At 37.2% G+C, this 27828-nt stretch overlaps 1 protein-coding gene across 19 annotated transcripts in view; it reads right to left on the minus strand.

Moving 5' to 3' along the window:
• ZBTB20 (zinc finger and BTB domain containing 20) overlaps positions 1–27828 on the minus strand; it is a 797904-nt gene that overhangs the window by 254265 nt on the left and 515811 nt on the right. The window contains exon 6 of one of the 19 annotated variants that reach the window (XR_009519245.1): positions 188–27703. The exons of the other annotated variants lie outside the window; for them this stretch is intronic. The gene's annotated coding sequence lies outside the window, so the exon portion shown is untranslated. Of the gene's footprint in view, positions 1–187; positions 27704–27828 lie in introns of those variants that run through there. 19 annotated transcript variants of the gene reach the window in all.

The following is a 27828-nucleotide window of genomic DNA, read 5'->3' on the forward strand; positions in this document are numbered from 1 at the left end:
ATCAAACTCTTAGAGGAAAACAGAGGCAGTACACTCTATGACATAAATCACAGCAAGATCCTTTTTGACCCACCTTCTAGAGAAATGGAAATAAAAACAAAAATAAACAAATGGGACCTAATGAAACTTCAAAGCTTTTGCACAGCAAAGGAAACCATAAACAAGACGAAAAGACAACCCTCAGAATGGGAGAAAATATTTGCAAATGAAGCAACTGACAAAGGATTAATCTCCAAAATTTACAAGCAGCTCATGTGGCTCAATATCAAAAAAACAAACAACTGAATCCAAAAATGGGCAGAAGACCTAAATGGACATTTTTCCAAAGAAGATACACAGTTTGCCAACAAACACATGAAAGAATGCTCAACATCATTAATCATTAGAGAAATGCAAATCAAAACTACAATGAGATATCATCTCCCACCAGTCAGAATGGCCATCATCAAAAAATCTACAAACAATAAATGCTGGAAAGGGTGTGGAGAAAAGGGTGCACCCTCTTGCACTGTTGGTGGGAATGTAAATTGATATAGCCACTATGGAGAACAGTATGGAGGTTCCTTAAAAAACTACAAATAGAACTACCATATGACTCAGCAATCCCACTACTGGGCATATACCCTGAGAAAACCATAATTCAAAAAGAGTCATGTACCAAAATATTCATTGCATCTCTATTTACAATAGCCAGGACATGGAAGCAACCTAAGTGTCCATCTAAAGATGAATGGATAAAGAAGATTTGGCTCATATATACAATGGAATATTACTCAGCCATAAAAAGAAACGAAATTGAGTTATTTGTAGTGAGGTGGATGGACCTAGAGTCTGTCATACAGAGTGAAGTAAGTCCGAATGAGAAAAACAAATACTGTATGCTAACACATATACATATATGGAATCTAAGGAAAAAAAGAAAAGGTCATGAAGAATCTAGGGGCAAGACGGGATAAAGACACAGACCTACTAGAGAATGGATTTGAGGATATGGGGAGGGCAAAGGGTAAGCTGTGACAAAGCGAGAGAGTGGCATGGACATATATACACTACCAAACGTAAAATAGATAGCTAGTGGGAAGCAGCCGCATAGCACAGGGAGATCAGCTCGGTGCTTTGTGACCACCTAGAGGGGTGGGATAGGGAGGGTGGGAGGGAGGGGGATGCAAGAGGGAAGAGATATGGGAACATATGTATATGTATAACTGATTCACTTTGCTATAAAGCAGAAACTAACACACCATTGTAAAGCAATTATACTCCAATAAAAATGTTAAAAAAAAAAGAAGAAAAAAGCAATGGCCCCCATTCTGGTGTAGGTACGTCAGAAATTTGGTATCATATTCCTCCCCCCACCCTTTTTCAAAGTAGATCTCAAGATGAGTACTAAAAAGCAATCCTTTGGTTTTAGTAACACCTCTTGCTTAGGGTACTTTTTGAGCTAAAAGTTGGCAAATGGTCTTTTTAGGAAGGCAGAAGTAGTAATCATTATGAAATCGTTCAATCATTCATAAACTAAAAATAAAATGGCAATTTATTGGCCCAAAATAGAGGAGTACAGAGGTCTGAATAAAGGTACCCTTGTGACTGGGATATAACATAGAACTGGAACTAGATAGGTCATTTACCTCTGATGCCTTTGGGTTGGAGGTTGTGGGTCTCTATTGAGTGGTGTCTAGCACTAAGTATCACAGAGGTACCGACAAAGCTCATCTCCATAACAACAGTAGATTTTACTCTATGTTAAGATAGACCTGTTTTTAAATTTTTGAAAAAATGTTTTATATTTTATTTTTTGATTCTTAGGTTGCTATTGCGATTTGATTTTATTAAAAAAATTTTATTGGGGTACAGTTGATTTACAATGCTTAGTTTCAGGTGTAGAGCAAATTAAATGTCCATCAGTAAAGGAATGGATAAAGAAGATGTGGTACATATATACAATGGAATATAACTCAGCTCTAAAAAATATATATAATTCCATTTGCAGCAACATGGATGGACCTAGAGATTGTCATACTGAGTGAAGTAAGTCAGACACAGAAAGACAAATATCACATGGTATTGCTTATATGTGGAATCTAAAAGAAAGGCTACCAATGAATTTATCTACAAAACAGAAATAGAGTTACAGATGAAGAAAATAAACTTATGGTTACCAGGGGGTAAGGGAAGGGGGATAAATTGGAAGATTGGGATTGACACATACACACTACTATATATAAAATAGATAACTAATAAGGAACTACTGTATAGTACAGGGGACTATACTCAATACTCTGTAATGGACTATATGGGAAAAGAAGCTAAAAAAGAATGGATATATGTATATGTATAAAAGATAGACCTTTTAAACACCCCATCAACTGTTCTGTTGATTATCAGCCATATAGTCAGGCAGCTATTTCTTTTTTGTCAGGGGTAGCCAAGGCAGAAGAGTCAATATATGTACCTTCCCTGCTTAGGTGGGATCAGACATGCTCCCTCATCACTTTTGTCTGTTCCTACTTCTCTCATTTCACTCTGTGATCAGTAAACAAAACACACACCAGGGAAGAAAGAGCTGAAGAAGTTGTTAGGATTTCTAAGGAAGAAGAATCCAAATCTTTCCTGCTTTTAGGCAAGAGAATGTTTTAGTATTAATGAAAAGAGATGGTTAAATTACAGCCCATCAAATTTCAAATACAGTTCCAAAGTGTGTCTAAAATGATCCAAAAGAAAACAAAATTCCTCCTGTCCTTATCTATAAATTCTGCAGGCTGATCCTATGTTCTCATTTCATTCCTGTTTCTTGTTCTGCCCCAGAAAGGATTAGTGTCTAACATTAAACAAATAGTATACAATAAAGAACAGATATAATGTATACTCATAAAGTTCTGAGTTCAGAGCAAGAGGAGGGTAAGTTGTTAGCCCAGCAGATGAGTCTTACTGACAGGAAGAGAGACCTTTTCTAATTCATCCGTAAAAGGTGCTGAAAATGTCCTCTAATATATCTTGAGATGAGGTTTTGGTGGTATAAACATCTTGTGGTTAATACGGCATATTGTTTTTGTTGTTAATTTTCCTCCTCTCTAGGACCACAAAAACAGAGCTAAGTATAGACATGTTTATTTCATTAGAAGCTTTACATGTTACTATATTCTATTGTAAATGAATTAGAAAGAAAAATACCAAATCCCTTGATGCAGGCCATGTTACAGATCCATGTATACCTATGTTTTCCTTTTTCCTATTCTCTCAATCCTTGCACCCATTTTTTCTTTTTTGGATTTGAGGCTTGCCCTTACATTGCCAGATTATTTCTGGTGGTGGGAGCCCTTGTGACATTACTTTGTTCATCCACGCTGTCTAGTTTGATACAAACTCCCAAGGAGCCTTTCTCCTACCAATGATGGTGACTGAATTAAAAATGATGACTTTTGTATTATGACATAAAATCTGGAGTCAAAATGAACTTTTAGTTTTATAAATAACTCATAATTATGAGGCAAATAAATATATGTATTTCCCTTTCTGAAGTATAACTAAAGGCTCTAGAGGTCCTAAGTTTGTCTTCAGTTGTTGTATTGAAACTGCATAAATGCAGTTCATTAGGCATTTCTTTTCTCAGTTCCAACAAGAACCACCCTAAAATCTTCTATGGTGTATAGCAGATCCTGGCAGCCCACATGAAAGCAAGTGCTCAAATGTTAGGGACTTAAATTGTAAATCCAGACTGGGAAATGTCTGTGAGTGACATGAAACTTGGGCGAATTCATTCAACTTAGGAGTTATTGCTGGTCCAATGGATCCAAGGAAAAGGTCATTAATGACCCACTCAAGGGGCATCAAGAGTTCCAGGATAGTCTCTTGGATATCTGGAAACCTGGATTATTTGACCTGAGCATGACCTAAAGCTTGGCAAATTCTTCCATACTTATTCTAGGTTGGATGCAGATCTCCAAGACACTTTCATCTTCCTTCTTCCTTTTGTTAAAGTTCAGATTCTTGGTATATTTTCATTACACGATATGGACAAGGTTACACATGGGTTGAGAGCACGCTGTAGTGCAGTAACTAAAGTGTTGTCTTAATATTGGTCTCTCTTACAAACCATGAAAGGCCAATATGCTGTTATCTGGGGCAGTTCATGGGAAAGTTGACATAATAATGCTTTCATGATTCAATTTATAAATGGGCCATTTCACTGGCATAGTAGGGAGGACACTAAGAAACATTTGCAAATGTAAATAGTTTTTGTTTCAGAGAACAACCTTATCTCGCCAACTCATTAATATTTCTTCATTATGTAGCTAAGTCTCTATCACACTAAGTTCATACATAATCTAGGAAGACTTACTTAGAAAGTCCCAACATACAGTCTGTTTTCCATATTGATGGATGCCATTTTATACATGAGACTTGAATTGTGAAGTTCAAGACTTGATCTGTGAAGTTTGATATTTGTGGGAGTCCTGGAACCAGTTTCCCATGGATACTACGGGACAACTCTATATATATTTCTACTATAAAATGGCAACAATTCTGGTTCAAATATCATAACCTAAGCAAAAAGAAACACCTAAAATATAATAAAAATGTATTACCTATGTATATAGCTATATACAGATCTTCCTTGACTTATGACAGGGTTACATCCTGATAAACCCATCATAAGTTGGAAATATCTTAAGTAAAGAATGCATTTAATACACCTAACCTACTGAACATCACAGCTTAGCCTAATGTACCTTAAACGTGCTCAAAACACATTAGCCTACTGTTAGGCAAAACCATTGAATGCAAAGCCTATTTTATAATAAAGTGTTGAATATCTCATATAATTTATTGAGTACTGTACTGAAAGTGAAAGCCAGAATGGTTGTGTGGGTACAGAATGGTTGTAAGTGTATCGGTTGTTCACCCTCGTGATTGCATGGGTGATTGGGAGCTGCAGCTCGTTGCCACTGCCCACCATCAGAGCGTGTTGCACTGCATATCCTTAGACTAGGAAAAGATCAAAATTCAAAATTCGAAGTAAGATTTCCACTGAATACATTTCGCTTTCGTACCACCATAAAGTCGAAAAATTGTTAAGTGGAACCATTGTAAGTCGGGGACTGTCTGTCTATAAAACCGACCAAATCAAGATTGTGCAATGATGCTGTTTACTACAGTTTCATTATAGTATTTCTTGGAGATTCCTATTTTTGTACATAGAAGGGAATGACATCATATAAATGAAGCAGACAAACAGAAAAGTGCAGGGGGTGAATGCAAGATGCCCATATACTGTCTACTAAGAGTTGCCAGTTGCGAAAGGATCTGACATGCTAATATCCACTCATTTGGACTCGTTACTGAGACACTAAGAGCTTGATAGCTGGCAGGCACTACATTTAAGTGCGGTTACCGAGGCCCCCCAATGTTGACAGAGTGCCAGATTCTAGGAAACTGTTGATGTACACAGCTGGCCACAGCTCCAGACACCTCTCAGACAGAGTCTTTAAATGTCACAGATAAATGAATTTTCATGAAACTGTAAGAGAGAAAGGAAGAGCAAGAAGAGAGAAAGAACACAGAATGGGAAGCAGGGTAAGAAAAAAAAAAAGAAGAAAATCACTTTTACACCACTGACACGAAAGCATGTGGCATCCCATCTCTAAAGAGCCTTACAAAGGACGTGAGATCAAGCTTTCTGAATGCATTCTGTGTTACCAAACACTAAATCACGTTTAATAATTTTACTGTGTATTTAAAAAGTTAAGGGAGATACATGTTAAAGAATAGCGTCAATGAACTATTTCTGAACAAAATTTGGTTCAAATATAAATATGGTAAAACTCAATCTTAAAAAATTCAGAATAAAATAAAGTAAGGGAATTACAGGTACAAATAAACATGAGAAAGACTCCTAAGCAGTTTTCTCTGTATATTAGAGGTGAAAAGTCAAGGTGGCATGAAATCCGTTTTTCGCCAAGGCACAGATGTGTCCTCTGACAGTTTCCTTTCCAGAGTCCCACTGAAAGCAGTGACACCTAGTGGGTTTATAACAAGATATTGAGGAATATCTCTCTCTCTCCCTGCCTTTCCACAGAAAACACCTACCAGGGAAATATACGAGGTAAGTCAGTTACTTGACACATGATAACGGAAATGAGCCATGGTTATAACTAGAACAACCAAGTGTTCCTTAGAAATCATATGTAACTCAATACATTTTAAATGTAAAGAAGCTTTTTCACTTTGAAAGTCTTCCATCTGCTGAGGGCACCTTCCCTTGACCTTGATGCCTCGTGTCATTAAAAGCAACCACATTTTTCAAGGTTAGAATAGTTAGAATATGGCTTGCTTGTGCAGTTACTTTTCCATATTAGAGTTGTGCAATCTCCACATTTTACATAGAGCAATCATGCCAATGCCCAGAAACAAAATTCTTCCTTCTATTCAAAAGCACATGGGTAATTTTTTTAACCTGTAGCAATATGGTTTTGAAAGCCCCACTTGCCTTATTACTAGCATCACAGTAAGTCTTGATATAAATTACTTTTCTATATCTGGTTCTCTCTGTCTTAAGTACCTGGGACATTAGCAGGTACTTGGAGAATAAAATTCCATAGCTCAAATATTCAAAAGGGGTTTTATTTCTGTATCAACTTTTCAATGATTTCTTAGTGGTTTTCTTTTTTACGTTAGGACATAAAATGAAGGAATTTAGAGTTCCTGCCATGGGAAAAATAATTATTTTCTCTGTTTTTGAAGGCTTTTATTTTGAAGACAAAATCAGTTTTAACTCAAATGGATGCAGTAAAATCTCAGATACTGTAATCAGTGACTGCATTAAAACTCTCAAGAAGTATGCCAACTTCCATGTGAGGCCACAATTCAGCCAGAATCACAAAGAGACATTATCCACCTTACCTCCGGCCATTCTAACATTTTATACTGTAAAATTATAGATCAACACAATCATCTCTAACATGTTCACACAAATACACATACATACATACACACACATACAGTAATTTTTTTCTCCTGTGTGTGTATAATAAGCAGAGAGGTTTTGGTTTACTCTAGGCTGAGGTCTAGCAAATACATAAAAATGGGTATTAAATTTTTCTGATTATAAAAGTAATAGTGTTTACCAAATATTCAGCAACTGATTAAACACCTGTGGTATACCCCTAAAGGAATACTGTGAAGTTCTTAAAGAGAATAAAGTAGATTTATATGCTATATGACAAGATCTAAGACATATATGATATGGTCCCTCTTATATGAATAAAATGAGGACACATATAGATATATACTGGCATATACATAAACACATTTTTTGTGGGGGAGGAAGTACAAGAGACTTTTGATTGAAGGGATGAGGAGAATTTTACTTCTAATTAAATATTTTTCAATTATATGTCTAAAAATTAATGCCAAGGTGCTGGGAAAACTGGACAACCACATGTAAAAGAATGAAATTAGAGCATTCTCTAACACCATATACAAAAATAAACTCAAAATGGATTTAAGACCTAACTGTAAGACCAGATACTATAAAACTCTTAAAGGAAAACATAGGCAGAACACTCTTTGACGTAAATTGTAGCAGCATTTTTTTGGATCTGTCTACTAAAGTAAAGAAAATAAAAGCAAAAATAAACAAATGGGACCTAATGAAACTTAAAAGCTTTTGCACAGCAAAGGAAACCATCGACAAAACGAAAAGACAACCTACTGAATGGGAGAAAATATTTGCAAATGATATGACTGTTAAGGGGTTAATATCCAACATATATAAACAACTCATACAACTCAACATCAAAAAAAAAGTCCAATTAAAAAATGGGCAGAAAAACTGAATAGACATTTTTCCACAGAGGACCTGCAGATGGCCAATAAGCACATGCAAAGCTGCTCAACATCACTAATCATCAGGGAAATGCAAATCAAAACCATAATGACGTATAACCTCACACTGGTCAGAATGGCTATCATCAAAAAGAACAGAAATAACAGAGGCTGGCAAGGATGTGGAGAAAAGAGAACCCTTGTACATTGTTGGTGGGAATGTAAATTGGTGCAGCCGCTGTGGGAAACAGTATGGAGGTTTCTCAAAAAACTAAAAATAGAATTACCATATGACCCAGCAATTCAACTCATGGGTATATATCTGACGAAAACAAAAACACTAATTTGAAAAAATAAATGCACCTCAATGTTCATAGCAGCATTATTTACAATTGCCAAGATATGGAAGCAACCTAAGTGTCTATCAACATACGAATGGATAAAGAAGATATGGCATACATATATATATATATGTATGGAATACTACTCAGCAATAAAAAGGAGGACATTTTGCCATTTCCAGCAACATGGATGGATTTGGAGGGTATTATGCTAAGTGAAATAAGTCAGATAGAGAAAGACAAATACTGTATGATATCACTTATATGTGGAATCTAAAAAACACAACTAGTGAATAAAACAAAAAAGAAGCAGAATCAGATATAGAGAACAAACTAGTGGTTACCAATGGGGAGAAGGAAGGGGGTAGGGGCAATATAGGGGTAAGGAATTAAGAGATACAAATTATTGGGTATATAATACAAGTTATTAGGTATATAATAAACTACAAGGATATATTTTACACAGGAAATATAGCCAATATTTTATAGCTGTAAGTGGAGTATAACCTTTAAAAATTGTGAATCACTATATTGTACACCTACAACTTATATAATATTGTACATCAATTATACCTCAATTAAAAAATTAATGCCAATAAGGCTATCTAAGTGGCAAAGTTATGAGGAATTTTTTCCTTGCTTTTCCTCTTGTTTACAATATATGATATTTTAACAGAAAAAAATCTCCAAAATAAATTTTGTAAAAGTAGTTCATGTTAGTTATAAGAAATTTGAGAGCATTAAAAAAGCATAAATAAAGCAAAAAAATAAAAATAAAAAACAACCCATAATTCTCTGACCCAACAATAACCACTGTTGAATTTTTGGTGGGTTGTGTCCAGTTTGCAAAGTTTCTTCTCTGCTCTACTTTAGGAGTAAGAAGGATCCTTTTCGTTCTTTTAGGCAGAGGGACCCAAAACAGCTCTACAGCTGTTTTGCTATACAGCTTCCTGAACACCCTCCAACACCACACAGTTTTTTATTTCTAGGACATTCTCGGAGCAGCATAAGCTATATGTGACACTTCTCAAGTTTCATAGGTCTTCCTTCATCTGGTATTGCTCCCTGAAAAGCATGATTCCTGTGCCACCTCATGATCTCCGTGGAGTTGGAGCAGGGGGGACCTCATGACACCACACAATTATTTGCACTGAAATCATTTCAAGAGGACTCGGAAATGCTCTGTTCTTCTGAACACACAGAGATGCTTCTCTGCAAGTTGCCCAGCCTTAGAACATCTTCAAAAGTGAAGGAAGAACACAGAGAGGTGATATACTTGGTGTTATTTTTTAGGCAATTGACCTAATGATTACAACACCTTCAAATACTTTATTTGGTCAGGATCATTTCTGAAGAAGGGTATTAACCCTCTCTTCCACGCAGATACCTGAGTGTTACTGTTACTGTACATCCTTTAAGTACCTTATCCTCCTTTCAACAAATTTAAGCATCTTCCACCTTTGTTGCTGCTGTTATTGAAAATAAGATGATAATTATAATCCTTATTTTTATTATGGCTAACTTCCATTGATTGATTTCTACGGGTTGGGCAGTTTACTTACACTATATTCATTCAATTCTCAAAATACTTCTGTTGTTGTTGTTATTATTATTATTCCTATTTTATAGATGAAAAAACTCAGACTCAGGAATGTTGAAAAACTGCCGAGTGTCACAGATCTAGTAAGAACCAGAAGAAGACTCAAATCTACATCAGATTGATTTCAAACCTTCCTTAAGATCATTTTCCAGATTAGATTTATGTGACATCTTACTCACAGGTACAAACCATGCTCAGAGCTTTCTTATCTCTCTAGTATCTTTCTAATGCTCTCTCTCTGCATGTGTGTGTGTGTGTGTGTGTGTGTGTGTGAGAGAGAGAGAGAGAGAGAGAGAGAGAGAGAGACAGAGACAGAGACAGAGACAGAGACAGAGAGAGAACTTCAAATAAAATGTTATAAAATTTCTCTAGAACTCTATTTTCCTCACCTCTAAAATTGATAGCACCTAACTCAGAGGTTTATTGTGAGGACCAAATGAGATAATATAAGTGAAAACACTTAGTACATCTAAAATAAAACATCATCATTATTGCTGTACAAGTTTTCCTCTTTTGCATAATGGATGTGTTCTAGAGAAGGTGATTATGAAAATGTATAGGCTTAACTTCTATTATCAAATCACAGAGCAACTGCATTATAAAATCATAGAAAAATAGACTCCTAACAGATTGAGATGAAGACTTGATGTAAGGCAGGGGGTCAGGTAGAGGTTGGGTCTATGAATGTTATACTGGGAGCAGTCTGTGTTGGCAGCACTTTCTAGATACTCTTATCTCCCTTTCCTCAGCCTCCTTGGTCTGGTAATTTCTTGATCTACTCCAGAAGTTTCCAGAGATGATTTCCTTCTTTTCCTTTGTCTGGTTATGAAGTCCAATGATATTTGTATGCAACAATACTTCACCTGATGGCCCTATCCCACACATGATGTACAATAGTTAGAAAGTTCCTTTAATTTGAGATTTCCAATTAGGTAAATTCATTAGTGCCCTATTTACTCTGTATGTTTGGTTATAAGTTTCAGTCACATGTATTAATACTATTTGCATTAGCTTCATCATGTTTATTATTTTGAAAGGCTTCTGGGTCAGAAACCATGTCTTCTACTTTTTTGGAAACCCTACACTTACTAGTGAGTCCTATAAATAAAATGGAACTTTAAATAGTACTGACTTCATCTTCAAATCATAACTAAACCTGACTCTGGGCTTGAAGTTCTATTTTCTCCCTGTAGTCTCATCAGATATGAGTGTGTCATGTTACTAACTGAGGCCAAGCTATATGCTCCCACAATTCACTTATAACCACGAGCTACATCTTGGTGCTTGTCTTTTCTTGAGGTACCAGGACTTATTCTTAAATCAATGCCTTAATTTTTTCTCTCAGCACATTCTTTACTTGTGGAAGACATTCAGAAAGAATGGAATTTAAAAAATAAACTATGTGCTGCCCAAACCTTGGGAAAAGCAGTGATGTTTGAAAGCGTCAGATTCAACTAATCAGAGGCACAAAAGCCTTATTAAATGTATTCACTTTCTTATCTTTAGAGCTCAGGTAGGAAACAAGATCCAACCTCAGCATATCAATGGGTATCAAGTGAGAGAGGTCAGCATAGTCTACACCGTTATAGGGTAGCTTGGACACATCAGCTAGAAGTATTCTTAAATTCTAAAAGGAGATCTTGTTCCAGATTATCTCACACATGACAACAGCCTGGAAAGCCACCAGACAGCCTTCCTTGTTCTAGACCAATTCAAACAAGGCTCATTTATATTTTATTTAATATTTTGTCATAAGAAGACTATAGGATCTACTCAAGACCACTTTTATTTTACTGCTTGTTCATATTCCCATATCTGTCCGCTATCCCCTCATTTTCCATTCATCGATTTATTCAGTATATAATAAATATCAAGTACCTTAGGGGATGGGTAGATAGATAGATAATTGATAAATAGATAATCAATAGATAGATAGGCAAGTAAATAATAGATAGTTAGCTAGATACAATTTATGAGTAATGGCCTCAAGAAATGGCTAAGAAAGGAGATTTCAGATGGAGAATCCTTTAAACTAGGTATTAAAGGATAGATGGGATTTCAAAGTATAGAAAGGGAAGAGAAATCATTTCGAGCAGAATAAACCATATGAACAAAAAGGTTATCATGCAGTGGGAAAAGCAAATCATTTGGTTTGTGAAAGGGAGTAGCAAGAAATAAAATTGGTAATGTTAAGGCAAATTAGGGCTAGATCACAGAGGAACTTGAGTGCCAACCAAAGAACATCACTCTGGCAATAATCTAAGTCTGAAGAAAGTTCAGTTAACAACCTAGAAGCATTATAATTTCAGTAGAAAGTACTGTAATACATCACAGACTCTGAGGCTTTGGGTTCCATAGGGGAGATGTTACATTAGTGGTAAAGATAATGTCTTCATATCTAATGTCTTACTCCAGCTAAGATTATTGTGTTTCATCTATTAAGATTAATCATATCACAAACAAGAATCTTACCAGCTCCTAATCACATTGACATTGGTCCTTCATTCTCAATAATAAATCCTATAGAATTGCCTAAAGGCTGATGGTGAGTCTAGCTTAGATGAGAGAGGTGAGTAACCTAAGCACATGTGAGATGTCTGTTGAAAAGTTTGGTATAAGCTGTCATTTGAATTTGAATAGAACCAATATGTTCATAAATAATTGGTTACTTATATAAGTTTAGTTCTGGTTCTTCCTATGATACAGAAAGTCATTTTAGTATCTTTGGAACTCTGAGATATCCTTACATATCCTTTAAAGATCATTGCTGAATGTGTAGGATTCCCTGATTCTAGTCATCAAAGAAACACCCCTTTTCCAGCACTTCCTATCCCCCTCCCTCTTTCTTGCTCTCTATTGTACTCACAGACTTCTGATATGCTTTATATTTTATGCATGCATTTGTTTATTTTCTGCCTTTCTCCTCCAAATGTTAGCTCTTTGAAGACAAGAATTTTTTTAATGTGTCTGTTTTGTTCACTGTGTAACCCCACCACCTAAAACAGATACTTGTTGAAAGAACACTTTTGAACCTGAAGGAAAAATATAGAAGAGTGTGAGCAATATTAACTGGAATGTGGGAAAATAAAGCTTTCTACATAAAGCCTCCCTCTAAAAATTCATATGCCATATCATATGAAAATATCATCAGCTAATAACTTTATGAACTAATTTTCTATAGTACTCAAACATATAAAAATGTATCTATTTGCTTTTTTACTGTTTTTGAGATAATGATCTCATTCTTTCCATTGACTACAGATGGAAATCATGGCAAGGAGAGATGCTCTGGGGTACACCAGATGAACTCAAGGCTTCTGACTCCAAGGGCTAGGTTCTATGCACTATTTTATACCAGTTTGTATTCATAATTAATAAGATTTTAGTGCTGAATTGCATAAGATACTAGAATTTGAACCAATAAATAATGCCACTAGCTTATAGCCTCTCTGCTAGCACGTGGCCTTCTCACAGAAACAAACAAAAAGCAAAAACAAACAAACAGCAATATAGAAAGAGGAAAGGTGAAGACCTCAAAGGCTAAACAGTGTTATTCTTAATTTTCCTTTTAAAATCCAGATTGGCCCTTTCATCATAATTGTATTGCATCCTGCTAGCAGAAAGGAATGAGATTTAGTATGCTACGCAAATGATAGCAGGTTAGCCACAGCTTATCAAGCTCTGGGAACATTATGGCTTTTCTTTTCTAGATCCTCTTTTATCCTGAAAATATCTTTTGGATTAAAAAATCTCATTCAATAGGTGTATTTTTCAATATAAAAATCTAAGCTATCAAAGTACTAAAAGAAAACATTGGCAAATCCTTTCATAATCTTGGCATGGGGAAGGACTGTCTACCTGACTCAGTATCTAGAAGCCATAATAGAAAAGATTGGCAAATCTGATTATATTAAAAGCAAACTTCTGTATGGCAAAAAAATATATACATCATAAGCAAAGTAAATAAAAAAAAAGACAAACTGGGAAAAATATTTGCAACGCATATAGAGAAAAGAACTATCTCCTTAATGTATAAATAGCAAGATATCAATAAGAAAAGACCAAGAACCCAATCAAAAGAAAAGACAAAAGATGAACAGACACCTAATAAAAAAACAAACACCAAAATCATTAAACATATCAAAAGATGCTTGGCCTCACTCATAATAAGGAAAAGGCAAACTGAAAGTACAGTGAGATATCATCTTTTACCTATACAACTGGCAAAAATCCAAAGTTTGAAGAAACACTACTTTGTCGAGGCTGGGAGTAAAAGGGCACTTTCATATATTGCCAATGGAAGTAGTCAGTAATACAAACGCTGTTGAGATCCATTTGGCAAAGTTTCTCAAAATTTAAGATGCATGTAATCCTTTGACCAACAATTTTACTTCTGAGAATCTATCCTGCAGAAAATCTGCACGTCTATGAAATGATTTATGTACAAGGTTGTTCACTGGAGCATTGTTTGAAATGACAAAAATTGTTTATAAATAGGAACTGGTAGAATAAACTATGATACATTTACATAATGGAATACTGTACAACTGAATAAAAGATTAATGTAGCTCTCTATGTACTGCTATGAAAAGATCTCCAAGATATACTGGAGAATGCAAGATTGAAAACTGCGTTGAAAATGCAATGAAAAATGTGAGATTGACTAATTCAAGAATAATATCATATAAAAGTGAAAATGAAAGTGTTCTTGCCATGATAAAATCGTTCTCTTGCTCCCCGATCTTTTAGCCACTGGTGTAGCCAATATTTGGGCAAATGAGGCCAGTATTTAGCATCACTGGGACTCCTTCACCTTGAACCATAAAATGCTCTAGGTTCTTCCCTCCCTAGCTCTGTAGCATTCTTATGATGTATGATGCTCCTTTGTAAGCTCAATGGAATTTTTAGTAAAATGTAAAATGTCATTAAATGTTTCAGCTATGAACTAGTTGGGACAAATCCCATCTAAAAGCCTGGGGTGATTCCCCATATGTTCTACTTTCCACGTGTTGAGTGGAGAAGATCTGGTAATCCACTTGGTGATATATAAGAAGAAGAAAACACATTTCTCTAGGAATTTAAATGTATGAGATTATTGAAAATAATGAGCGTAACATATGCATTTGATAATATTTATCAAGATTCTAAAGTGCTCAGGTGATGGCTTCAGTAGCCATAAGATTATTAACATGAGGCAGAATATAGCATTAGGTTGATGATGTATGTTGAATACTTGGGGGTTCCTAAAGGAGAAGCCTATATAAACAGTGCATTATAATTAATAATAAATTTAATAGCAGCAGCCTACTTTTTGTGAAGTAATCAACACATTCATTCACTTCTCAGAAATTATAGCGTAAGTCCAACAAACTGTTTCTCCAAAGGTTTCCTCATATATGTAGTCAGAGTGCTATCTGGAACAAACTAGAGGTCACAGAAAAGAGCATGTGTTAAACTCCTAAATTTGATTTCCCATTTCCTTTGTTCCATTACTTTTTTGGTAAACAGATAACCAATGGGTTATCCATTCTGGGTAGAAATGTCTTCCTATGGGTTGTGTTATTTATTGCAGGCAATTATTTTAAAACAAGGAGGGAGGTAGGTAGGGAGTATTGATTGATTCATTGATTCATTCTTCATTAGTTAAACACCCAGTACATACTGGGTATTTTGCTAACATTAAAGATGCAAAGATAAAGGCTACAGTCCCTGCCCTGAAATATTTCAGTCTACTGGGGAGAAGGTAAAGTAACTATCCAAATAATTATAACATGGGGTGATGCCTGCTATAAATGAGTTAAGCATAAATTACCTTGGGAGAACAGAGGTGTGGGACCCTGACTTTTAATGAGGAGAGATGGAAAAGGTCACCAGGTAGAGGTGACAGAAAAAAAATTACAGAGCAAGGCAAAATATAGTCCATGCAGGGAACTGCAGGTGGTTCCAGACAGAGCTCTGGGTAGCACTTGGGAATATGCTACCCAGAGGTGGGTTGGGCTCACCCAGGCTGTGATGGAAGCACCACTTTAGATAAGGTGATCAGGGAAGGCTGAGGACATGAATGAAGGGAAAGTGTCAGCCATACCAAGCTCAGGGAGAAGATCATTCCCAGCTGAGAACTGTACTTAGTGTACAGATAAGTCTATTCCCAGGAGTGCTTAGAGAGCTAGGGGCTCTGATTCCTGGTTGTCAGAGATGAGCAGAACTATTCCAAATACTACTCCCCTGACTATTATCTAACCTCTTTTGTTGTCTCTGGAACCATGGCTCTTTCCCATCAATGAATTCATTCAGTCCCTGTAATCAACTCTGATTAGTGTTGTTTAACATCAATCTTTTCTACTTTTTTTTCAAAGAAAAATACCAATCAGTTCTGCACACCCTGCATGTTAAAAGCAGCACCTCTCCTGCTGACTTACCGTTCTCTTAATCAAAAGGGCAGGAGGAAGCAGTTGGGATTCACTTTTCTTTTTTTTCTTTCAAAGTACACAAATGTCAACTTCCTCAAGGATGTTTGGCATAGCGGAGTTCAGTCATGTTACGTACAAAGTCAGCTTGATCAAAAGGTTGCAGGCTGCCCACTGCTAAAATGGAGTGAGAAAAGGAAACCGAGGGCTTCTCTGAAGTGTGAATGAGTGCAGAGGCCACTGTCACATGTGTATTTACACTGAGAGCATGCTGAGCCAACAAGAGAGCTCAGGAAATGTAAACCTCTACTGCTACATTTCTCTATCTTCACCTTCAAAACTCAAGCGGCACTTTCTTTTAATTTTCTACTTTTATTGTTGTACTCAGCTAAGGACTTTCCATTTAGCTTTGTAGCAAAGCCAAGTCATGGACATGTATATGTATTTAAAAAAATTTTTTGACTACCAGGCCTCCAGTGTTTAGCTGAAGAGTATTACCATCCTTGCCTCCATGGACTTAAAAGTGTTAGCAAGGAGAACAGGCACCAGGTTATTCATTCATTCACTCATAGCTTCTCTTACTCTTTCAACAAGTCAGTATCCATGATGTGGTTGTCAATGTGACAAACCCTTGTCAACAGTTCCCATGGAAGACACTTCTAGCTGTCAAAAGAAGAAAATAAATTTTCCAAAACGTTTATTATCTTAGATTAAATTGTAACTCAATTTGGTTTCAGAAATAGGTAACAAGTCTGTAAATAATACTTAACGGACATGTCTAAACCTGAACACACATTCCCATCAAGCGCAGAAGTCATCATGTATGGTACCCAAACAAGGTTACAGAAGTTGTTTAATATTCCTAACAATGTAGAGCTGGTATAGTTCACAACATTTTGGGCAACCTCATCATTATTCTAACGTGAAAACTAAAGTGATGGAAGATATAAGGTCACATAGCTCTTAGCTTCAGCCAGAACTAGAACTCAAGCTCCAAATTCCTAATCTAAGGACTTTTATTTCATGATATGACCATTTATTAGGTAGGGATGAGGGGTGGGAAAGAGGGGAATACAAAGTCTTAAGGTCATTGATATGGAGGGACAAGGAGAGACAAGAGATGCTTAAAAATCATTGGTATAAAGAAAGGTTCTTCTTTTACTCTCTTGAAATGCCTCTGAAATCTTGGGAAGAACATAGGAGAAGTGTATATACAAAATCATCAGTCCCCCTCTTTATATGTTCTAAAAAAACCTCTTAGAGCAGTATTCCCAGACTTCCCTGATCTTAAAAATCAACTAGTTTCCTTGTTTCAGATACAAATGCCAAGGTCACTCCATGGAAGTTTCTGATTCTCTAGGTCTGGTGGCAGGAGGGAGGACCCAGACAAGTGCATATTTCACGTGTAACCCTGATGATTCTTAGCATCAGGGATGTTTGGAAAACACTGTCCTAGAGAAACCTTTGCCACAGCATCTAGAAAATTCTTTGTTCCTAATGAATTGCCCCATTTCAGCATTTCTGTTGTGCCTTTTAAGCAGGTGCAGAGTCTCATAGCAAGCCATGAACTTATATGTTCATTTAACATGATTTTGATACACATACTGAGTTTTAGGACTTTTAGTGATAGCAAAAGGTCAAACGGGGTTCTTACCTAGCTCACTTTCACAGAAGCAGCAACCTATAACTCCCAATTACCAATCCCTAATTTATTTTTTTTTTAAAAAAGCCTTTGCTCAGGCAACATAGTTTAATTGAATACAGGATTCCTTTCTTCCATTTTCATTTCACTGTCTGTTGATCTAGTTGATCAAATTACTAATTTCTACCCTACTGAAGATGATCTTCAGAAAAATCAGTTTGCCTTTGTTGCATAGTAGAGATATTAAGAAGAATAATAAGAGGAAAGCATATCAAATAAAAATAACTAGGAAAAGAAAGCTCTACCTTTGAACCCAGTCCATCTCCTATTCAATGAAATATGTCTTATACCTTTTTGACATATAGAAATAAGCCCTTTTCACATCATCTCACCTCTCTTTGACAAGACAGTCTCTTTCTTTCCAAATTCTGTCTGAGACAAAACTCTTCTGCTTTGCCACCTACCTTTTAGAAAGGCAAAATCAGGAAGCACTGTCTCAGATGAGCTCACTTCTTGTATCTTTCAGTCAGACTTTTATTAAATGGATACGACACAAACCAACCAAAAAACAAAAATACTCCTGCTACTTCTTTTGCAATAATGCCACAATCTTGAGGAAAATTGAATTTTGGGGGAAGAGAATGGTCCATGCCCTCTTATAAGCATGAGAGGAAGAACAATGACAAAAAAGAAGTCTGTTAATTGTGGTTGTACTGTAGTTATATTAAGAATTGCACAATTAATTTCCTCTATCAGATTAAACTGGTAAACAGTCCTAGATTAAAAACACAAGTTTGCTCTGCTTGTTTTCTTCAGTTATATCAAAGTAATCATAAATTCACTTTGCTATCACTAGTATGTTTTCACTTTGGGGGAGAAATATCTTTTTCCTCACAAGGAATATTCATATTGAGATGGTAAAGACCATGGTCAATGATGTATACAGTTGTAGGGGTGTGATAGCTGCTAAAGTAAGCACCTAGTTTAGTAGACTATTTCCATTAGAAGCCTGAAGCACAGTAATTTTTTCTTACTGGGAGGGAGTGTGTCTCTTGAGTGGGACAGAGGTTGAGAGGCAGCCTGCAGCAGGAAATACACTTAACAGGCAGAATCCAGGAGGATCAGACAGCATCCGAAAGGCATTAGAGACGGTGCCCAGAGATAGCAGAGACGTGTGTATTCTTGAGGCATGATTGAAAGATGATAGATGGTGGGTAACCATGGTTTTAAGAGTCCATCGTCACTGTCCACAACAACATTGGCAGTCAACATTTGCAAGGTCTATAATTATGTCAGTGACCAGAGCTAGCCTCCCAGGTTAGGCTGGAACAACAACGAACAAGCTGCCCCTAGCCTCCTTCAGGATTCAAATGATAAAGCCACAGCAATCACAGTGGCGGTGGCAGCAGCAAGAGCACGGTTTTGACCTGCAGTTCTTGCCCATCAAAGAGCTGTGCCCTGTCTGCTCCCACTGACAGGCAGATAAATACAGAGATCTGTTGGCAAGTACATATTTATGTGTAGCTACAGCTCCTTCATCCAGACCTATGGAGGATGCATAACAGCTTCCAGTGGTGTAACATATGCACCCACTAATGGGGTGAGACCCATTACTCACAAATGGGTGAAAAGAAGCCACAATATGCAGGTCTTAACCCTGGTTTGTGGGCAGAAGCCTGTCATTCCGTTGCGGGCCGATAGGTCTCCTATTCAGACAGTCCTTGTTTAACTTCCCAAACACGCTTCTTCTAAATGGTGCGCCACTCTACACTCTGCAGACAGACAGGTTTGATAAGCAGAGCCATCAATTTTACATTCCCTATGCCAACTGCTGGGGAAAATTAGGCTTAGTAAGAACCTGGGATTGACTGGTTGGGGAGCCAAAAGAGTTCGTCATTTAGGAGGTATTTTCCACATCAGAACTCGAGATGGAAGCCTCATGGAGGGCTGTCCCTGTTCAAAATGTATGAAATCAAGAGAGTCCATAAATGTGTACTGGTGATCTACTGTGGGGCATATGTTATGCTGAAACCAGAAGATAAAGAGAAAAGTAAGGCATGGTCCTGTCTAGAAGGAGCTCTGAGTAGGCAGTCACTCGAATAGCCATAAGATAAAATGGGGCACTTGCCTTAGGAAGGAATCACAGCAATGTGAACACATGACTCTTGGCCAATAAAAAGTTGAATATAGATGTGATATGGTGGTCCAATTGTTACCCTTCAAGAAATGTCAGAACTGTCCAAAGAAAAGGCCAACTGAGTGCATGACTGTTAATGATGGCACCAGCAAAAGACAAGTTAATGAGCACTGTTTCTCACAACCACGTACAAGAATGCCCTTGGGGTCTCTGAGACCGTCCAGGAGTAAGACAGAGCTTAGGATGTTCTTGAAATCTCTGCTAGCATATAGTCTCTACTGAGGTTTCCTTTTGGTGTTGATCTGGTTTAAGTGAAGAAGGAAGGGAGAAAATGTAGAAGGGTTCTGTCGCTATTTCAGGAGTTAGACAGTGAGAGTTAAGAACTATATAGTTAAGAACACTCCTCCAGAATCTGTCCTGAGAGGATCAGCACTCTTTGATTTGCTAGATTTCCCACAGAGTCTTGCCTGTCAGGAACTCATAAGTGTGAACCCAAAGGAGTCTGTGTGTCCCCTGAGTTTATTCCCCAAGCAGTCAAACTTCGAGAGCATGTTACATTGTTCAGGAATACAATATAATAAAGCTTCACTGATTAGAGGCTTGAGTAAGCCTGAGGGTCCATCCTCCATACTGACCCTGCCTTATAAGTAGTGATGGACTTCACTAAAATCAAATCAAAAGGCAAAGAGGATCCCACATTTAGGAGATACTTTCCATTTAAAGTTATGGTGGGGCTAGAGTTACGGTTGGTAGGAAAGAGATACAGAGAGTGCCGGTAATGTTTCTAGAAATGTCCGTTTTTTAATTTCCACAGTCATGACTGTATTTGAGTTTTGGCTGGTCTGCATCTGAATGATTGCAATTACCTCTCAGCTGGCATGTCGGACTAGTCTCAACCCCCTCAAACCACCCTGCACACTATAGCCAGGTTAACTCTTAAAACACCACTTTCATTATTTTTGCTTGCCTCTCTAAAACGTGTCAATTATTCGGCAAACCCTTACTGAGTTCTAACTGTATGCCAGTTATTGTTCTCATCACCCACATAAAATAAATTTTGGACTCCACCTGCCTTTCCAAATTCATGTCCTAATCTTCACGATCATGGATCTTATTTCCAATTTCATTACTTCCTGTATGCATCAACTTCACTCCCATTGCTGTGCCTTCTTGCAGGTTAGAATTTTTCTTCGTTCTCCCTACTTCTCTGTTATCTGGTATCACAGCACTGCACGCCATCTTCCCTTCTCTCCAAAAGACCCTTTTTCCTTTATCCTTCAATGCCTAGCTTTTACATCCTCAGCTAAAGTTCTCCCTCTGCTATCAAGCCTCCCATATACCATTAGAAACCTCCCTGATGTGAATTCTTGCAGCACTCACTGACTTTCTTTACTGCTCATTTTGGTGCATAATAACAGGCTAGTGATTTCCACCTAATTAGTTTCAGGACCTAATTACTAATCTCTGCAACAAGACTATACAAACTAGAAGCTCCTTGTAAGCAGGTATTGTCTCTGATAATAGTAACACTGATAATAGTAACCCTGTTAACTATTGTGAGAAATACTAATTAAGTTTAGTATCATACTTGTTTCTAAATTTAAATTGTACCTCTTCTTTAAAATTTTTTTTCTCTCCTTTTTATGAGTCCCTTCCAAAAAAAAGGGACAATAAGAGGAACACAATAAATACGTCAAAATATAATGGTGAATGGTGTTTACCAGCTGCAATGATGTTGGATTTTGCTGTTAGTTTCTCTCCCTTTTACATGTGATATTTACTATTAGATGTATTCTACACTAATTCCAACATTGCTCAATTAAATTTTACATTAATTAAGTTTGTTAGCATCAGCCTAGGGGTGGAGCAGGTATACGGCAACTGAGACCAGGTTCAGGATATTAGGTCTCTGATATTTATCAAGGGACTAAGATAAGGACCATTGTGGAGGCATAACAAATGGTACAACACGTGGTCTGCCAAGGTGGTTGAATACTGTTTCTTACAGATAGGGCTTGATATCAGCTTTCACTTACTATTGATGTAAGCATATTTTTATCAAAATATAATAAATATACAAAAGGGTGTGTGAAACACATGATATGAAGATCAAAATCAAGGTTAGAACCAAGGGTATCAGATTAAAATACAAATGGATAATAAACACTTATAAGGTTAAAGTTCAGATTTCAAATGGGAAGAAGGTATAGGCAGAGGCATAAAGAACACAGTTCTAAGGATAGTGTCAATGGTTCCACAAAGGAAAAGATGAGGCAGATAGGAGGGTAGGCCTACTATAGTGACTGGATATCAGTACTGAGAATTTCAAATCAGGCAAGAGGAGAAAAATAACTAGCAGAATCTGGATTGGAAGACAGAATAATAACTAGGGTTAGTGAATGCACTGGCCTAGATAAACAATGAGGTTAACATTTAGAACAACAGGTAGCCAGCACTAGGACCTAAGTGAAGACAGTGAAACTAGAACATTCATTCATTCATTCATTCATTTACTACACATTTATTTATTGAGCTGAAACTATAATGGTGAACCCATCAGTAGATTTGGACTAGATCATGCCTAGCAGAATTTATGATTTAGGAAGGTCTTAAGTGATGAGATGAAAACAACTAGAGTAATAGGAGTGAGGACCAGCCACTGCGTAATTCTTCATCAAGTACTTAAAACCAGTGTGAAGGCTGAATTTAGTATCAAACCCACCTCATCCAAAGCATGGAGTCCTTATATGTTCTCTGCTTAGGAAGATGTTGAAATTAACATATAGGTGAAACTTAAGCCCACAGCTGAGGTAAGCAAGCACTGTTAGGTGGATGAGGTGTGTGCATGTGTGTTTGCGTGTGTGTATGTGTGTGCATGCACACACGTGTAGGAATTTTCCTAACAGGTATTAACCAAGACTCTATAGTATAGGAAGAAGCGATGAAGAGGAGGATGATAATGGTGATTATAGTAGCAGCTAATGTTTATTGAGTGCTTACTGTATATCAAGTATTGGCTTTATTATTTTACATTTATTAGGTCATTTACTCCACATAGTAATTTTATGACGAAGGTATCATTATCATCCCCATTTTATATATTAAGAGACTAAGGCACAATAATTTAATAGCTTTCCTAGGGTCATATAGCTAGTAAGTGGCAGAGCCCAGAGAGTCTGCCCTCTTAATCACTCTGCTATGCTGCCTAAATCCAGGAGAACAATAGGAGGGTTGTACTTCTTCATGACGGAGCTTATCTATGTCTACATAATATCTCTCTCTCTTTTTTTTACATTCCCATGGATATAAATGATTTGAGGATACTCTTACTAGGGCAGTATCGCTTCTCAGAAATGTGACAATGGCATATTATGTTGCTCAGGAATATAATGAAAATATCATGGTAACAGATGAGAGAGATTCAGCTCTTATAGACTTTAATTTTTAATTATACTATTTAAGCAATAAAGAAATATTGTGATGAAGCAGTAGAACAATAGTCAGGCTAATATGGAAAGTAAAATCTTCAGTCTCAGCCACTAATTGGGGGTTCAGCTATCTACGTCTCCATCCTCCATTCCTCTACAGGGTGATATAAGGGTTAGTAAGATCACTGAAAACACATTTACCTTATGAGGAGTCATAAGTTCTATTACTATTGTGGTTTTCTGAACCATGATAATCCTGCTGGGATTTTGTATTTAAGACAGTATGTAGATAGATGATTCCCAAGCCCAGGAAAGAGAGTGACCAAATAAAATGTCAGCCATAATGACTGAATAAGTTTAAACTCCAGTGTCTAATTTTGTAGTGGCCTCTCTGGACAAAGTTGATAGTTGATGTAGGAGCACAAACATTTTCATTAAAAACCAAAGAGAAACATACATAGCTTTGAATCTTTCCTTGTTGGTCTCCTGGAGTCAATTCCAAAACATCATCTAATAAACACAATTTGACAATTTGCAATTTTATTTAAATTTATTTTCTTCAGAGAATAAACATTCAAGTCAATTATATGGCTTCCAATTTTCAGCTTGACTGTATCTCAGGACAGAATGGACACTTTAGACGTCTAGGGAATCACTTTTGTGGGGCATTGTATATAATCTCTACCTTACTGGATACTATTCCAAGATTATCCAGTACTAGTATTTTCACAAGAGATCATGGGTCAAGGCAAAGAGAGGAAAGAATGGGGCAAACACTTACAAGCTGTAAACTCTGATGTACAGGTAAGTTTAAAGGTCCCAACTTTTCTAGCCTCAACATGCTGGAAGACTCTGACCTTAAACAGAAATAGAGAATATCTTCAACCGGAAAAACAAGAACACCTATATTCTGAACTTGTTGGGGAGGTTCTGGCCCCTTTTAACATTTGACCTTCAATGAATAATATAACTGCTTTTAGCCCTTAGCCTATACCAGCTGCAAAGGTGACAGACACCTGTCATATTTTAGGATGGCTTATCACCTCAGCCCCTGGAGTGATTTGAGTATTTATAGACACAAAGATAGAAACATAAAACACATATATATAGGCAGGAGTCCCTCGGAGGTGGCGATTAGGACTAGGCAGTAATTTTAGCTTGAAGTTCCTATGACTTAAATAGCCACTTGAGCTCTGCTCTTGCAGTTTACGATGTCAATAGAACCCCTAAATGAAATTACAGCCTTCAGATACACAGCAGGATATCCTTTCTTTGCCATGCAATGTACATGGCCAGGAGAAATTGCTCTGTATATGGAGTTTCACTAAAGCAGAATTTATCATAAGGCTGCTCTGCTAAAATATCATTATGCTGTTATTCACTGGATAACACATCTAATGACTCGGGGTGCACTTGATAGCCATGTTTCAGTGAACACAGACGCATGCCCTGATGTGAGCTGGGCACTCCAGTGCTTCAAAGCACTATCGATTTCAATTCTACCATAATTTACACCTGGCTTGTTTTGCCAATAGCTTGAACCCATGCTAACACCAGAACATACACATACAAGTATTAGAGAAATCAGAAATGAACTGTACGGCAACATGCATGCAGCAAACTTTCCAGGATTCTGCCTTTATAATCTCCCTTAATGCTAATTAAATATTCTGTACTACTTTCTCTGTTATGCTTGGACATTTCCTCTGTTAGCACTGTCCATGGTTGGCGGTGATAGAAACCTCTTATATTTTTACAAACTGTGGGTGCTTTCAGGGCAGGATCTGGATACTAGTCATCTTGGTTCCTCCACAATCTAGCACAATGGCTGGCACATAATAATTGCTCAGAATAATCTTCTCTAAGACTCCTCTTTCTCTCTCTCTGCCATAAATGTGCTTTACTCCAAGGATCTGCTCCCTTTTGCTTTCTGTCAATAAATTTTCCCTGAGAAAAGTCCACTCTGTAATTTTAACTATTATCCTGAAGCTGATGATTCAGATGATTGCCAAACTTATCTCTATCCCTGACCTATCTCCAGCTTTCCTGACTAAATCCAACAGCCTACCAGGCATCAGTCTGGATAATTCCCCAACATCTCAAAATTAACACATTCAAAAGCAAATTTATCATCTTCCCCCAGCCTACAAAACCCATTCCTCCTCCTCATAGCTTTTCTTGATTAGTTGTATAAGACAGAAACCTGGGAGCAATCCCAAACTCCTCCTTCTCTTGATGCCCAGCCCAAAGGTTATTAAATTGTGTCCATTCTGCCTCTTATCTCTCGAACGTGTCTCTTCTGCCCTATTCCCATAGTTACTGTCCTAGTTCAGAGCTTCATTGTGTTCTGTCTGAACAATTTTAGTTGCCTCCTAACTCATTTTTCTGTCTCTATTCTCCCATTCCTCCAATCTATCCTCCACCATGCTGCCAGAGTGATCTTCTGTAACACAATTTGATCATTAACCTTCTCTACTTAAAACCTTTCAATGGCTCCCCAAATGCCCCAAGATGAAGTTAAAACATCTTTGCGTGGCAGTCAAGGCCCAACATGATTGTTCCCTGCCTACATCTATAGCATCATTTCTCCACACTCCTCTCCTGAACATTAGTGATACTGTTCCCCAACTCTGCTATGCTATTTCCTCTTTAAGTGTCTTCGTCCCTTCTGGTCCTCTTACTGAATGTTCTTCCTCCCTCTGACCATCTGGGAAAATCCTTCAAGGCCCAGAAGGGACTTATTAGCTCCTTTCTGAAGCTTTTCCTGACCCTCTACCGCAAGGTACATTCAGGTAAACATTCACTGTTTTGTGCCTCTGAGGTTCCTTGAGCATCCTCCAGTTAACGATACTTAGCATATGCCATTATCCCTGCTTGCTTCCCTATCTGCCTCTCCACCAAGGAGCAACTTGAGGTCATGTCTTTTCATCTCTGTATTGTCAGTGACAAAGCCAAAACCTTCACAACAGCATATAAAGGCCCACGTGCTCAGGCCCCCATTGCCTTCCCTGCTACAGCTACCATCCCCCTGCTTGCTCACTCTGATCCTGCACACAGACTTCCTTGTTACCCCTCAGACTTGCCTGATATAACTCCATTTCTGTCCAGGGCCTTTGCACTTGGTAGTTCCAGGCCTTTGTAGTTCCAGTTCTAGCCTTTGCCTAGATATCCACAAAACTTGCTTCTTTACCTTTCTCAAATGTTGTCCCCTTAGTGAGGCGTTCCGTTTCTACCCAGTTTGAAATTGCAACCTTACTCCTGACACACACACACATATACACACACACACTCTCTCTCTGTCTCTCTTTCTTATTTCACTTTTCTCCACAGCACTTATCACTACCTAACATACTATATATTTTACATAGGTACCTGTTTGTCATCTTTCTCCCCTGCCTAAAAAGTAAGTGTTTTGAGAATAGAGACTCCCGTTTGTTTTGTTTACTGTAGTATCCTCAGCCCTTAGAAAAGTGCTAGGTGCATAGCATGTGCTCCTTAATAAATATTTGTTAACAAATGAATCAAGCTTTAGCTTCTAGAATAATATCTGACACAGAATATGGTTCAAAAATGTTTCCTGCATTAATAAATAAATGAGTGAATGAATGAATGTTAAATCCATGTTTAATGAATGTAATGAAGAGACAGTCTTTGTAATCTGATCCTCATAACAATGCTGGTAAATAAGTCAAATGGGTACTATTATCCTCATTAGACAAATGAAGTAGATGAATAAGGATAGGAGCCTAAGTTAAGGCAATATGGGTAGTTTACGGTTTGCTACTCTTTTAACTCACTGTTAAAAGGAAGAGACATTTTTCTGCATTCAGTTTATGATGTACGTCTAACATTTATTACACTATTTTGGTTCCTTTTGACTAGGAAGGCAATTAACAGGAGATGCAAGGTGCTAACACTTTTTATTACAATTTGTGTCTTTCCTTATTAGGTGCTTTTCATAAAAACAGATCCTTTTCTTTCATTTTCAAAAGTGGATTAGGCACTCATACAATTTTGCCCCTCAGAGTGGTTTGTACATGACTACCCAAGAGGACATCATGCTACAAATCCTGCCAGAATGAACTGGAAGGCGAGTGTGGCATTTGTAGCTTGAGAATGAACAGGTTGTTTGGTGCCAAGTTTGTGCTAATGGAGATGTCCTCTACGTGTTAACACCCAAAGGAGAACATATTCAACAACAAAACATTTCAGTTTTTGGCATGTCTATGGAGAGTTAACTTTCCATTGTTCAAGGGTTAATTATCCGTTATGTGAATCGCTCCTTTTTCTCCCTCTGGCTGCTTACATCTAGGAATTCAGTTTCCTGGAGGATAAATAGGAAAAATAAAAAGAGATGGAAATCAAACTAGTACGTATCATTTATATATATTAGAAGCTCTAGAAAAGAATTCAGTGTAGGAGACAGAATTAGATGTAGTTTGGGGATTG

Source organism: Delphinus delphis, chromosome 4 (genome assembly GCF_949987515.2).
Source record: "Delphinus delphis chromosome 4, mDelDel1.2, whole genome shotgun sequence".
Classification (NCBI taxonomy): Eukaryota; Metazoa; Chordata; class Mammalia; order Artiodactyla; family Delphinidae; genus Delphinus; species Delphinus delphis.